The 14,175-nt window shown below is 34.9% G+C and overlaps 1 protein-coding gene across 1 annotated transcript in view; it reads right to left on the minus strand.

The window, feature by feature from the left end:
• Positions 1 to 12,007, minus strand: part of CELF2 (CUGBP Elav-like family member 2) — a 797,242-nt gene extending 785,235 nt beyond the window's left edge. Inside the window, exon 1 of the mRNA XM_027593429.2 lies at positions 11,755 to 12,007. The gene's annotated coding sequence lies outside the window, so the exon portion shown is untranslated. The remainder of the gene's footprint in view (positions 1 to 11,754) is intronic.
• Between the last annotated feature and the right edge of the window lie 2,168 nt (positions 12,008 to 14,175).

Raw genomic sequence — 14,175 nt, forward strand, 5'->3', positions numbered from 1 at the left:
AACATACACATTAATAACAGGTGAAGAATGCTATGATTTACCGACTTTTCTTAAGAAATTATGGAGGCCAAAAGATACTGAAATGACATAATAAAACTGCTACAAGGAAAAAGAAGCTGTCAATAATAAATTCTATGTTTAATAAAGCTATCCTAAAAAATAAAAATGAAATTAAAACTTTTTCAGACAAATAAAAAGTAAGAAAATTTATTACCAGAATTGCATTACAAATAATGTGAAGGAAGGTATTTAGGGTATATAAACATAATTCCTTTTCTTAATTTCTTTAAAAGAGAAATTGTTGTTTAAAGCAAAACCAAACAACCCCCTTCAAACCTCCCTCCAAAATAAGCAAACCCAATAAACAAAAAAACAAAAACAATTTATTGACGACTTTAAAATGTAAATATCATTATATAACAATAGCTCAAAAGAGAGAAGGTAAATGGAAATATACTGTTGGACTATTACAATTAACTTTAGAATGTATATTTTAATTTCTAAGAAATCATGAGAAAATAATGCAGAAAGATATAACTAGAAAACCAAAACATAAGTTAAAATGACATTTAAAAAACACCCGATTAACACAAAAAAGAAGGTAAGAAAGGAAAAATTAATAAAAATAGAGTTAATTTCTAGACACACAAAGATACAGAAGTGTGTATGTATAATGTATAATATATATGTATATACAGGTATATATATTACACATATACACTTAATAACACATGAATGAAAATCTAAGAGAAACTAAGGGGGAGAAATAGACAAATCTACAATCATGGATGCAGACTTTATACTATTATCAATAATTGATAAGACAAGTAGACGAAAAATCAGTAAGAAAATATAAGGTCAAAAGGACATTACCGAACTACCTGGCAATTATAGAACAATACACCAAATAACTGCAGAATACACATTGTTTCTATGAACATTGCGAATTCTCACTCTAGTGAGCCATATGTCAGGACTTAAAAATTACGACATTATGGAGTAAGTTCTCAGACTAGAATGGAATTAAAATAGAAATCAGCAACAATAATATATGTAGAAAAAGTTGAAGTATCTAGAAATTAAGTAACACACTTCTTAAAAATCATGAGAAAAAGAAGAAACCACAAAATAAAATTATCCTGAATGGAATAATAATGACGATAATATAAACTAAAATTTGTGGAATATATAGCTAATGTGGTGGTTGGGGAAATTTTATAGCTTTAAAGGCATATATAAGAAAAAGGAAAAAAAGGGTAAAGTCAATTATGTAAGCTTCCAGCATATGAAGCAGAAAAATGGACTCCCAAAGAGGTCTCTGCTCTAATCCCTGCAACCTGTAAATATGTGACCTTGGATGATAAGAAAAACTTTGCAGATATCATAAATGGTAGAGCCTTGAGATAGGGAATAACTGGATGGGCCCAATCCCATCCACTGGGTCTCTACAAGTGGAGAGACTTTCCCAGTTGGGTTAAAGAAATAAGATGGAAGAAGGAAGGAAGATTTGAAGTGTGAAAGGAACTTGACCCACCATTGCCACTTCAAAGATGGCAGAAGGAGTCCACAAGCCAAAAAGTGACTTTTAGAGGATGGGAATGATCCTCAGCGGATATCCAGCAAAGGAATGGGGATCTCAGTCGATAACTGCAAGGAGGTATGGAATTTTGCCAAAAGTGCAAAAGGGTGAGGAAATAGATCCTCCTCCAGAGCCTCCTGAAAGGAATGTGGCTCTGCTGGTGCTTTAGTTTGGGCCCAGTAAGATTTGTCAGACTTCAGAAATACAGACTTATAATGTAATAAACTTATATTAAGTCACTAAGTTAGTGGCAATTTGCTATAGCAGAAGTAGAAAACTAATGAACTGATTTAAAAAGACCCAGAAAACACAAACTACTAATACTAAGAAAGAGAAGATGCTACTACTGATTCTACAGTACTCAGGGGATATGAGAATCTGATGAACATTTTATGGTAATAATTGTGATAGCTCAGACAAAATATACAAATTCCTTGACTAACACAAATGACCAAAGCTAACATAAGAGGAAACAGAAAATTTAAATAACTCTGTATCTATGAATAAAATTGAATTTGCCACTAAAAGTCTTCCCACAAAGAAAACTCGAGACCCACACAGCTTACTGATAAATTTTATCAAACATTTAGGGAAGAAGAAAAATCCTAATCCTACACAAAATCTCTCAGAAAATAAAGAAGGAAGGCATACTTCCCAACCTATTTTATAAGATCAATCTTACTCCGAGAGCACACCAGACAAATACAAGAGAAGAAAGGTGCCAACCAGTACCTTAATGAACAGAGACACAAAAATCCCTAATCAAAATATAAGCAAATGAAATCCTTGGTATATAAAAAGACAGTACCCTTTCATTAGTAAGACTCTCAGCAAACAATGAACAGAAGACTTCCTTTTGTGGTAAAGGGTATGCTTAGAAATCCTCTCTGAACATCATACTCTGTGGTGAAAGACTGAATGCTTCCCCCTAAGACTGAGAACAAGTAAAGGACATTGATTCTCACTATTTATATTCAGTGTTTTCCTGGAAATCCTAGCTATTTCAGTCAGTTAAAACAAGGGATAAAAGAAATATAGATTGGAAAGAATGATGTGTTTTGATCAAAAGTTGATATTGTATTCGGAAAATCCTAAGAAATACATATGCAAAAAATACTCACTAGAACTAATAAGTCAGTTTGTCAGAATAGCAGTACAGTGGTCAGTATATAAAAACCAAAAGTCTTTATATATAACAGCAATAAAAGTTGGAAAATGAAATAAAAAAAATTCCACTTCAGTAACATCCAAAAACATTGTATACTCAATTTATAAATTTAACAAAAACTGTAAAATACTTGTTTACTCAAAACTACAATCCATCACTGAAACTAAAGAATAACTAAATAAATGTTTATGGATGGAAGACTCAAAGTAGTTAAAATGTCAGTTTTACAAATTGAACTATATATTAAATACAATTCTAATAAAAATTTCACCAGGCTTTTTGGAGGGAAAAATTTATAAGCTAATTCTAAAATGATAGGAAAATGAAAGGAACTTAGAATAGCCAAAGTAATTTTGGAAAAAGAAAAACAAAGTTGGAGAACTTATACCACCTGTTTTCAAGACTTACTACAAAGCTAGGGCAATCTCTAAAGTGTGGAATTAGTGAAAACATAGATTATATCACTCAATAGGGACTGCAGAAGACAACCAACACATATATGGTTGATTGATTTTTGGTAAACGGTTCAATATAATTAAATGGGAGAGTTTTTCAATAACGATCCTGGAGCTTTTGGATATCCATATAAAAAAACTGAACCTTGATTTTTACCTCATACCAAAGATAAAAATTAAAATGGGTCATAGATCTATATGTGAAAACTAAAATTATAAAACTTATAGGGGAAAACAAAAAAAAAATCTTTGTCACCTTCTAATAGGTGAAGATGTCTTAAAATACAAAAAGTATGAAGTATAGAAGAAAAAAATTCATACCTTGGTTATATGGTATGTTTTGGATTAATCCAAATTTTTAAAAAATGTTACTCCTTGAAAGATACAATTAAAAAAAAACACACACAGAAAGAAAAATCACATGCTGGGAGGAACTATTTTCCAAATAGATATTTGAAAAAAGACTTCTCTCCAAATATGAAAAGAACTTCTACAACTAAATACTGAGAGAAAGATTTGAACAGACACTTCACAATAAGCCAGTGAGCATATAAAAAGATGTTCAACATCCTTACTTTTCAGGGAATGCTGATTAAAACCACAGTAAGATACCACCTCATACCCACCAGAATGACTAAAATTGAAAAGTTGGCAATATCAACCATTGGCAAAGATGTCTAGCAACTAGAACTCTCCTTTAGTGCTGGTAAAAGTATAAAATTTTACAGCATTTTGGAAAACTGCTTGGTTTTCCTTATAAAGTTAAACATACACCTGTCATAAGACCCAGCATTTTCACTTTTAGCTATTTGCCTGAGAGAAAAGAACTCTGGCCACATAAAGACTTGTACTTGATTGTTCCTACAGCTTTGTTCATGAGAGCTCCCAAATGGAAACTACCCAAATGTCCATCAACAGGTGAATGGATAAACAAAATGTGGTGTATACATACAATGGAATGCCCTCAGCAATAAAAAAACACCTACTGATGCACTTAACAATAAGTATGAATCTCAAAAGCGTTATGCTGAGTGAAACAAGCCAGACGCTAAAAAAGAGTACACACGTTCTGGCGCCATTTACATAAAATTTTATAAAATGTAAATTAATCTGTAGTGATAGAAAGCAGATCAGTGGTTGCCTAAAGGCTAGGTGTGGAGAACAGGATTGACTACAAAGGCACACAAGGAAACTTGTATGAACGGAAATGTTCTGTACTATCTTAATTGCTATGCTGGTTTCACAGGTGTACTCATTGGTGAAAACTCTTCAAATTGTACACTTAACATGGGTTCAGTTTATTTTCTGTAAAGTACACAACACTTTAGTTGATTAGAATACCATCAAGTATCTTTCAAAATGAGGGCAGAATTTTTGGGATTTACCCCCAACCCCTCAATTAAATAGAGGGCAGCTATATAACAGAGAAGCCTAGTATAATAGAAATACTCAGAGAATAAATAGTACATCTTCGAAGTATGTCCTTACCAGGAAAACATGCCATTACATCTTTATTATAATAACCTTTAAGAAGATGAATATTCAGAGAGCGTTATCTCCCTATAATATCATCTGTAGACTACAGGGCTGTTTTAATATACAAATATGGTGGAATTAAACATGAACAGAAGAGCTTGTTCTGTCCATTTCTCTGTGGCCTGCTTACATCATCCTGTAACTAGCAGATTCTGAGGAATGCTATTTGTATTGTTAAAGTGCTACTTTAAAAAGCACGCAGAAAATTTCAGACTCTATGATGTGGCTATAAAAACAACTTTTTTTTTTTTAAGATTTTATTTATTTATTTGACAGAGAGAGACACAGTGAGAGAGGAAACACAAGCAGGGGGAGTGGGAGAGGGAGAAGCAGGCTTCCCGTGGAGCAGGGAGCCCGATGCGGAGCCCAATCCCAGGACCCTGGGATCATGACCTGAGCCGAAGGCAGACACTTAATGACTGAGCCACACAGGTGCCCCTAAAAACAACTTTTAATTGTTGTAAATTGTTTCCCAATTCCCTTGAACCTTGCTTTCTTTATTATCACTCACTAGATCAGCTCATTGTTACTCAGGTCAACTACAGTTCTTTAAGAAAGTCTGGAGATCCCAGCAAAGCCACAGTTACCAAGTAAGAAAGAACTACCTTATTTCAGATGATCTGGCCCACATTCCAGTAGATTCTGCACATATACAGAACACCAGAAAACTCTCTACCACAGCCCCTACTTGCCATCTAACCCACTGGTTGTGTCTCATCATCTCCAATTATGCCTTATCTCTCCACTTCTCTTGGTGTCTTCATCTGAAGTCCTTGAAATGGATACCTATTTGGATATTCTATTTTAGTTTTTGTTCCTCTGCTTCTGGATCTGTCTTTCTGAGCCTCCCTGACTCCATTCCCCACATTTTTGACATTTTTGAGCCAGTCTCTTGCACTTCTGCACTCAGACCCAACTTCTGGACCCAAGCCCAGAACATAGCCCTAAGTCTACTGATTAGGATGACAGTGACACCCAACATTCATTAAACAAGTATTTACTGAGCACGTGCTATGAGCTAGGTATATCTAGATGCTAGGGATTCAGCAGTAAACAAAACAGACCAAAATGTCTGCCCTCATGAAACAGCTATTTTAATAGAGAGAGTTCAACAATAAACAAAATACAAAGTATCTGATACACTATAATGGAAATGATAAGGTCTTTGGAGAGAAAGCAGTGAAGGAAGATAAAGAAGGTTAGGGTGAGTTGTAAGAAGAGTGGTCAGAGAAGGTGATATTTGGGCAAAACATGAAGTGAGCAAGCAATGGATATGGATATCTAGAAGAACAATCCGGGCTTAGAGAAGATCAGGTGCAAAATCCTGAGGTAAGAGCAGACCCGGTGTGCTCTCTGTGTGTATAAGTGCATGAATGTGCCTAGAATATTAGGGGTGACAGGGGTAAGGAGCGAGTCAAGGTGATATGTAGGGTTAAGTCATCCTTGTTGGCCCTGAACAGCTCCCTTTTATGTGGTTTCCCATGGTAATTATTAATATTATCAACTTTCACTCTCAAAAGTGTCCAAGCTTAAATGAAAAATTATGTACTCAAATTTGCAAAACATGAATATGACATAAAAATTCAAAAGGTGTAATACACAGTAAATGCAAGCCTTCATCTTATCCCTAAGCACCAGATCCAGTTTCCCTTCTTGGAAACTACTGTTACCAGTTTCTAAGGCATCTTATTGCAGCATTTTGAGCAGAGGAGTAACATCTTCTGACTTATATTTCTAATGGACCACTCAGGCTGCGTAGAAGCACAGGGCCAGTTGGGAAGTTATTACAAAAATTTAGGTAAGTAAAGAACTTCCTTAACTCAGCTACCCAAAGACACAAGAAAATAGAATTATGTATTTTTTTTAACTTTAGAAAAAGTTAGCATCTGTATCTTTGGGTTAGAACAGCTTTCTCTGAACCCACCAACTTCAACTAGTCTCCCCCATAGTTTCTGTCAGAGCGCTTGAACTTTTCCTTCACAGCACATAACACAACTTGTAATGATCCCTTTTGTGTTCATTTGTTTAAAAATGTCTTACATTTTAAGCCTTTTTTTACATTCTTCTTTTTCTTTTATTAAAGTATAGTTGACACACAATGTTTCAGGTGTCAAGCCTGGTGATTCGACAACCTACGCATTATGCTGTGTTCTCTGTACCACCTGCCACCATACAGCGCTATTACAATACCATATTCCCTGTGCTATGCCTTTTAGCCCTGTGACGTATACATTCCATAAGTGGAAGCCTGTGTCTCCCCCTCCTCATCACCCATTTTGCCCATGTCCCGCCCCATCCCATCCAGAAAAAAACAGTTTATGCTATGTGTTAATGGGTCTCTTTCTACTTTGTTTTGTTTTTTCAACTCTACACATAAGTGAAATCATGTGGTATTTGTCTTTCTCGAACTTACTTCATCTAGTATAATACCTCGGAGACCTATCCATACATTTTTCCAAGGAAGACATACAGATGGCAAATCAAAACCACGCCGAGATACCACCTTACACCAGTTAGAATGGCTAGTATAAAAAAGTAAAGAAATAACAAGTGTTGGTGAGGATATGAAGAAAAGGGAACCTTCGTACACTGTTGGTGGGAATGTAGATTTGGTGCAGCTACTGTGGAAAACAGTATGGACTTTCCTCAAAAAATTAAAAATAAAACTCCCATAAGATCCAGCAATTCCACTACTGGGCACTAGCCCAAAGAAAATGAACACACTAATTTGAGAAAATATATGCTCCCCTATGTTTTTTGCAGCATTATTTACAGTCACCAAGAAATGGAAGCAGCCAAAGTGTGCCAACACAGATGAATAAAGATGATGTGGTGTACATCTACAACGGAGTATTACTCAGCCACAAAAAAGAACAAGATCTTGCCATTTGCAACAGTTTAAGCTTTTTGATATCTGTTCCTTTAGCTTTAGCCAGGGTATCTGTTCCTTTAGCCAGGGTATTTCAGGGCCATTTATAGAATAGACATTTAAGAACAAATTTTGAATGAATGAATCCATGGATTAATGAAGAAATCACAAGTCCTGTCTTGCCACCCTTCCTGCAAAAATAATCTAAGCACAGCTCCCCTCCTCTCTACCTGTGTCCATCCACCTGGGTTTCTAAATGATTAATTAACATTTGGATCAGAACAAAAGGGAAAAAATTAAACTAGTTTCTTTCTCTATTTTTATCCCATGTATCTCTCTATCTTCATTCTTATAAAAACAATAGAAAACCAGGGAGGTAGAAAGAAAGCAAAAGGATTATAAGATTTAGTATAACCAAGCGTGTATATATTTACTGAGAAAATAAAAGTTGGGTATATTAGACAGTTTTAGTAATGGGCATTAGACAACATTCTAATTTTACATTTATAATACGTTTTAAATTATTAATATATAGGTTATAAAGTGACATTTTTGAATTATTTCATTACTTGAAAGGGTTAGGGATAGGTATACACAAGAATATTTTTATGTGTTTAAGAAAACACTGCTATACGTTTTAGTTTCAAGGAGAGCAATGTTCTCTTTATTCTCTTGGGTCACATGCAGAAGCATCTCAACAGATGGTAGAACAGCATTCTTTATATACACTTACTGTTCTGTTGCAAGGATTCTCTCTCGTCCTGTGGGCATTATTATATCAGTGAAGCGAGAAGAGGATATGAAATCAAGGGATTGGCTTAAGCACACATTGACTTACCACAATGCACAGGCTAGGACTTGTAGCTTATACCTGGTCATTTTGTTTAAGCCACTTGACTGCAGTGCCCACCCAAACTGACATTCCCCTTTCTCTTCCTTGGAAGTTACCCATCTTCAGCGAGGCAGAAATAAAAAAAAAAAAAAACTTCACTATTTGATGGGGCCTCTTCCTCTTGGCAAAGACGAGGAGACAAAGACCCAAGAAAATTAACTAACAAAGGCAGTGGTAATTAAGGACTAGGGTTGATACCGCCTGTTATCCAGCTTAGTATTTTTTGCTTCTTCTCTTATTGTAGTGAAAGAAAATACAATATTAAGACTGTATCAATAATAACAATAATTTTTTAAAACCACAAGAAAGACAATACATACATGACTATATGTAGAAAAATTACCCAAGTAGATGTGAGAACTGAAGAATATGCCAGTTCCAAGAGGTCAGAAACAATACCTCAGAATTTTTCTTGATCCCGAGAGCCTCACACTACGTTAAGTTTGGCAAAGGCTAATTAATCAAATTACACTTTTTAGCCTACCAGTTAAACTTCTACTACATTGTAAGTCCCTTGATGACCGAGAGATGGCTTTTTCATTTTTCAGTTTCCTACAGATCCTAACATAGTTGATGCTTAGTAAACACATAATGAATTGAGCAAATGACATATTTTCAAAAAGCATGACTTATACGTTTATATTGTCTTTATACTTTCATTCCAGCATCGTATATAATTTTCTCTGTGTGTGTAAAATGACAATGTTTACTCTCTCTATAAGGTATTTTTCTCCTTCAATATGTAGTGCAATTATAAGGTGGAAACTATCCCAAACGCAGGAAGAGCTAAATGGCAAGTGCAGAACTACTGTTAAAGAATTTTGCTCTCAAAATTGTAATGTCATAGCACTTCAGCAAGGGGAGAAGAAAAGACATTCTGGTATTACGCATGCTTAGATATTGGGATGTGGGGTTATTACTGGTTCTTTTTCTATTGAAAAAAATGGATAGGGTAAAATCTAACTAAAGTAATTTCAGTGTTATTCAATATTTTATTAATGGGGGAAAGCATCATTTTAACTGAAGCCATCTATAGAATTATGGACTGATTACTAGTTCAAATGACAGAGTCCTACAGTGAAACCCATAATTTTACATTACGTTCTGCAAGAGATGATAGCAGTTCTTCACATATAATGGTATTGCTAGCCCAGAATCTTGTTAACACTCATAGTGTGAGAGGTTGTGCTTATCTTCTTTTATTCTTATTTTGAATCAGGAAGAATTTTTTTTCAGAGATCTATTGGCCTTTATTCTTTATATATGGGACTTTGGTCAATTAGACATTTTCATAGAAGAGATACCTCAGGTAACAAACTTAAGATTTTAAGTAGAAGGTAAAATTACAAAGACATGAATCTTAAAAAAATAAGAAATGCCCGTGCTGTGGTTTGACTTATATTTAGCTCTTTGTAGCTATTTCTAGTCACCGATTCTATGGAAAGTAGCTTCACTTTAGTTGCTTGTTACTGGGCAACAATTTATTCCAATTATAACTGAAATGTTCCTAATAGAGTTACTGGCGGATAAAAACAGATTTTAAAAATGAACTATTAAATCCATAGTATTTTCTCTTGATGCAAGAGGCAGAAATTATTCTAACAATTGACATCTTCTAATGTTCCCAGGTCTTTTCAGACATTTCAAGTGATTTGGGGGGCATTGGTGAGGACCCAAGGGGCGGCATGGTTCAGAGCTGTTAAATGTAGAAATGACACAATTAGATAGAGTAGCTACAGAGATTGGGGACCAAATGTTAACCAGCGTATGGAATGCCACATTTTCTATCAGATGCAAATGGCATACAATCTTCAAAGTTTCATAGGAGAGTTTTTCTTTAGAAAAAGGTCTTAGTGGGCATTTGGTAACTACATTCTCTTTCTGACAATCTCCCTATTATCTTTTACTTATCTACTTAAGGCAAGAAGCAAAAAAAAAAAAAAAAAAAAAAAAAAAAAACCCAAAAAACAAAATACCACAGTTAACAAACAACAATGGAGAAGAGCAGGAAATACCCCTTAATATTTTATATGTATTTTTTTAAAGCAAAAAAAGAGAAAATCTTTGTTCCTAAGTTTCTCGACCCAAATCCAACCAGGCTCACTGACAAGCCTAACCTTTCAATGCATATTCTAGCCTCTGAGGCTAGAATCTGGATAAGCTCAAATAAAGTTTGCCACATGGATATATTTTTAAATGAGATGTGTGGTTTGTAAGAAAGATGTCTTTGTTTCCTTCCTTCTTTATAATATTAAAATGCAGTAAAAAAATGTACTGACCATAGTTGCCAACTGACATAAAATTACACGCATGTAAGGAAAAGAAGTACATTGATTGTAGATTTAACCTTGGGAACTTTATCTCATAGTCAATAGTTATGTGTTTTGAAATGGATCTTAAATGACCTGATCAGTTCTAATGGTAGTGAGAAAAGATGGTTGCTGAAAATGTATACCCCTTAGCTTCAGTTTCTCCCCATAACAGAGTAACGGGCAAGAACATTTTCAGCACCAGTCCGAGGCACAGGATATAGAAATACTTATTGAATTAAAATTAAAATTTGTCCTTTTAAAGAATAAAGTTGGCATCTCCAGTCCAAGGTCCACAAATGATCTAGGCTCTCCACAGTTGACTGTCTAATGAACTCCTGACTAGTTACAGATCAAAGGGATTAAAATAACTTTACTCAGCACTCACTTTAGTTTGTTTCATTATCTGAACTAAGGAAGTCTAGGATAATTACAGTGTTACTTAAAAAAAAGTTTCACCATCATACTTCCTGTTTGGTGAGTAAACAACAGAACAGTTATGGTCCGTAACGGACCTATTAAAACCCTAACACCCCTGCAAGTGAGTAAGTTGGAGAACTCAAGAATTCTCCCTGACAGGACACTGCAACACCAACCCTCAATCATCAACAACTCATTGCCATAGCGCGACAATCTTAACCCTGTTGCAACTGGGTGACCAGTCAATTTGCAGGGAGAAGCATCATCAGGGTACACAGGAACGCTGTTATTACCCATTATTATCCATTATGACGCGGAGGTCACATATCAGGCAATTACACCTTTTCATTACATGCTAACCCCTCACGGCAGGAAAGCCACGCTTATGACTGCATTAGACAGACAAAGCCTTCAGCTCTTTAAAAAAAAAAAAAAGAAAGAAAGAAAAGAAAAGCCCAGAAAAGGGGGGGAGGCAAAAAAAAAAAAAAAGAGAGAAAAGATAAAAAAATTAAATTCGTTTTCTTACCAGCACGTTGCAGCACCAACTCGCTCACAGGGATGTTGCCTTTACAGGTTTCTCTTTTAATTATCCTGGAAGCAGGGAGACAAAAAAAAAAAAAAAAAAAAAAAAGGCAAAGAAAAAGAAGCAGGGTGGTTAAATTAGCGTGCTAGAATCTTTTCAGTTTGTTGCAGAGTAGAAAAATAAAAAAGGAAAAAAAAGGCTCAGGAATTTAAATTTGCTCTCAGTTCAGGCTGCATCGTTGGGTCCCGCCCCTTCTTCCCGCTGGGTTCCACTACCTGCAAGGCTGGAATTCACAGCTACTGTGCAAACAAAAAAGGCAACAAGCATGCTGGGACCATTCTCACTGCTCTTTGGGTCTCACTTGTCCTGACAACTAAAAATCATCAGTGGAAAGGTATTCTACATTTTCTAGTTGAAGCATTTGCATGTAATTCCCTTCCATTTTAATGATACACCAGAGCTCACGATGATGGGGTTTGATTCCTGTTTGGGTTTTTTTTTTTTCTTGCATTTTTTTTCTAAATATGCATAATAATTATAGTTACTATTATTATTTATATTTTTACTCTAATCATCTGTTCAGTGCCATCCTTTGGCATTCCTTACTGTCCTGTTGAGCTCTCCAAGACACACGCTCTCCTGTCTTTTCCATTTACTCATGAACATTGATATTTCTAGGGATGATAGAAATACCAAAATTATCAGAGTTTCCACTTCTCACTTGATTCCTTTTTTTTTTTTTTTTTGAGTACATACTATTGAGAATAATTCAAGGGACAGAAGGGCCTAGGAAGGAGATTCCATAAGCACCAGAGACTTCTAAAAAGGATGAAGTATTAATGTAAAAAGTCTCCACAACCAAATCCAAAAAGTTCATTTTCATTTTTATGAATGGGGCAAGTAGCTACAAATCATACAAAGAAATGTGCTGTACATTGCAAATTTAACATAAGGCAGCCCCTATAGAAAACCACTTTAATTTTAGCAACAAAAATAAAATGGCTACTTAATGTGCAGCATATCTTGTCAGTCTGTAGCAGAGGAATTATGAAAGGTAATAGAGCCCATCCTTCTGTCAGAATGTAAATAGCTTATGGAAAATTTACAACAAGCTTTTTTGTTGTTGTTTGCTAAACTTTCTTTTCAGATGAGGCTGCTATAGACTACTTTGGTATGGAAGTTATTACAAGCCTGCATGTAGTATGGATTATGCACATGTTTGCCTATTGATCTGAAGCACTGCTTCTATAATGTATATAGCACTGGGTCTCCTATTAAAATAGGGATTTCCTTAGCTAGTCCTACTGCTCTAACATAAGAGTACCATGCTGATTGATGTGTCATGTCCTATAGTCAGGGTGGGTGGCTAAAGAGTAAAGGATAAAATGCACGTGGTTCTTTGCTCATGCTGCAAACATGAAGTTATTTGTATATAGGATAGTTATTCATATATGACAGCATTTAGTTTACTTTTGCTCATTAGTTTTTGTATTTTTTAAAACATCTTTCCCTTATCCCTACCTCAAGCCATTTAAATGCATTTCACTATTTCTGTAGAATTTGTAGAATCCCTGAAAGTCAAGAGCAAGCTTGACTTAATGGACTTTAATGCACTTTACTTTTTACAGTGAGATTGCCAAAAGAGAAATGATTAGCCATATAACTTAAAGAAATGTGATTTAGCTTTCTCAGTTGGTAAAAAAAATAGCTGAATACCAGATATCCATATTGTCATCTGAAGTTTCATGATAAAGTCAAACCAACCAAAAATGGAAAGAGCCAAGGAGGTAAAGAGCGAAGCTATGTATTTGCCTTGTATTATGAACTTTATCAGGATTATTTTTCTGCTGGCAATGAGTACCTTCACTCAATTCCCATAAACAGTGATAGCGTAGAAAAATAAGGCAGATCAAGTACTCAAGAAGCCATCTTAACTTCCCAGGTAGTTAGGCAATCAGCTTTAATGAAACAGTGGTAAATTACACCAATGTGCTAATTATGGTACTTTGTCACAGCATAAAATGCAATAAAACCAACCCATGTCTTGGCTTAAAAAGTGTTATGCATAGATTTTTTTTCAAAAGATTTAACTGAAGAGAGATTTTATTTTCCTGAAGCATTCTATAATTTCAAGTGGCTTTTCCTCAATCCTTTCCTTTTAAAGAAGCATTCTAGAAAGATATGTAGCTGAAAAAAAGTAGAAGAAAAAATTATGTAGAAGAAAAAATATGGAGAGCTAGAAAAAAGAAATGATAATGGCTTATTTTAAATTGGTGTCTTACTTTATAATTATACATTTTTATGACTAATATGCCAATAGTAAATACTTCGGTATCATTGTGAATAGCATAACACACTTCGAACATGTTAGGGTATATACAAATACACAGAGCTGCACATGTTGGTTTATATTCTGAACATCTC

Source organism: Zalophus californianus, chromosome 9 (genome assembly GCF_009762305.2).
Source record: "Zalophus californianus isolate mZalCal1 chromosome 9, mZalCal1.pri.v2, whole genome shotgun sequence".
Lineage (NCBI taxonomy): Eukaryota > Metazoa > Chordata > Mammalia > Carnivora > Otariidae > Zalophus > Zalophus californianus.